This window comes from Eleutherodactylus coqui, chromosome 6 (genome assembly GCF_035609145.1).
Source record: "Eleutherodactylus coqui strain aEleCoq1 chromosome 6, aEleCoq1.hap1, whole genome shotgun sequence".
NCBI lineage: Eukaryota > Metazoa > Chordata > Amphibia > Anura > Eleutherodactylidae > Eleutherodactylus > Eleutherodactylus coqui.
In genome coordinates, this window is record NC_089842.1 from 155,432,277 (window position 1) to 155,434,457 (window position 2,181).

Below are 2,181 nucleotides of genomic sequence, written 5' to 3' on the forward strand. Positions count from 1 at the left end.
TGAAGGGATATGGTATAATCTTATAGGGAACATTTGACCAGGGTATCACTTTGTTCAAAGATCTGAAAATTCTGAACATCAGATCAAGAACTAACAGGACCTTAAAATGCAGTAGCAAGTGTTCACAGTAATAATTTTTCGTCAAATCCATCAAATGAAGGGGCCTTATGGTCATATGCACTGTCACAATGTCTTTGGAACTGCTTGGTGATTTCTGTCCCTGGAAGTCTTTGACTAAGTTCTCAAAAGCAAAGGATTTTTATAAAATAGTTACCGAAATCATCAAGTCGCACCACAGAGTCCTCTATACAGTGCCCTAGCTCCTTCATTTGAGGAACCAGAAACAAGGCAAACATAACGTATAGGAGGATGTGACAGAGAAAAAAAATGGGTGGGGAGAAGAGGAGAAGGGCACCTCTAAGGTAGTATTGCTTTAGTAAACCGGAGTCTCATTCAGACTCACAGACAGGTATGATACTAGCCTATTGAAGAGGGGTACTGCCACTTGTTTTGTTTTCCATAGACCCTCTACCTGCCTAAGGCTGGCTGCACACGACCGGGTCAGATTCCGTATTTGAGAGCCTTCAGTGGAATTCGACCCTGTGCCCAGCGGGCATCCGCGTGTACCTGCCATTTCTTCTTCTTTTCTGTACTGTGAATGAGCCGTGGGACATGTGCAGTACAGATTTTTTTTAAACCCCTGCTTTTCCCCAGCAAATACCTCCCATAACATGCTATTGAAAAATGCTTTTTCCTGCACACAAGGAAAATCAATTGTGAATTTCCGCTCACGGAGGAAAAATCACAGCATATTCTATTTTTAAGCGGATTCCACGCGGACGGCTTCCACTGAAGTTAACAGAAGCCTTCCAACCCATGGCCCTTCCGCAATTGACATTGCAGAATCTGCTACCTTTCCGCAATGATCTCCGCTTGTGTGGAGGAAAAAGCATTCTTCAATAGCATGTTATGGGCAGTATTTGATGTGAAATTCGGAGGCGGACATCTGCTCTAGATTCCGCAATGCAAATATGCCCGTGTGAATATTAATATTAAATTTTGCTTAACTTATTAAAGTCAAATCGCTTTTTCCCAGCTGACACAGGCCTGCTTACTTAGATGGCTTTTTGTAGAGTGGACAATTGTAAAAAAAGAAAAAGCATATACAATTTTTATTTAGATCTTTATTAAAAAGACAGAAAATGCAAGTATTTGGATTTGGGACGAAACAAATCAGGGGCTCAGCCAATCAGAGCCGGCGCTCATGAACCAATCACAGTCATCCCTTCCTGGAGGCGGGGATTTTGATCCTTCAATCCAAGAAAGGCTGGCAAAAGAAGAGTGCCGAACATGAAGAAGAGACCCGCGCCGGAGCCGTACAGTGCTTCTTAGGTCATGTATTATTATTTTTTACTGCAGCTAGGGCTTTTACAGTAGGATTTCGTGCAATGTGATGCAACAAAAAGGAAGGCTGCATATGGAAACATGAGCTAGAAAAAAATTGCAAATCATGGCTATACAGAGCATGCCGCGATTTTGTAGTATCACAATATCACAGGCTACAAAACATCGATCATGTGAAAGAACCCATAGGAAAGCATGGGCTCTACATACATGCGATTTGTAGCACTGTCGCATTGTGACAAAATCGCCCGTGTGAATGCGGCCTAATGCAGGAGAAGCAATAGGCACGCACACAATGCGTTGCTGCCAATATGGAAACTTGTAAAAAACACATGAACATAGCACACCACAAAGCAGAGAGGTATAGTTCGCGCAAAACTTCTTGGGCTCTTATGGATCACGTGAAAACGATGCACAGTATAAGCTTTATAAGTAAATTAGCTACTGCAGGTCTGTTTTGTCTATCGCCAGAGCCCAAGAAGTTTTGCGCGAACTCTACATAAACAAGAAATATCAAAGAGGCAAGTACTTTCTATGTCTGTTATAAGTATTATGTACACAATCTGTGTGAGGTTTATTATGTCATTTACAGAATGCCTAAATGTTGACGATGATCTGCCTTACATCTCGTGCACCCCTAAATTTTTTTCTTGCTGACATGGACCCCCAGCAAGTCAAAATCGACCCCAGGTGGTCCATATAGACCATTGTGGGAGCCTCTGATCTAAACAATGGTAAGCACATTGCCTTGTCTCTGCAGAATTTGAGGCCCAGACA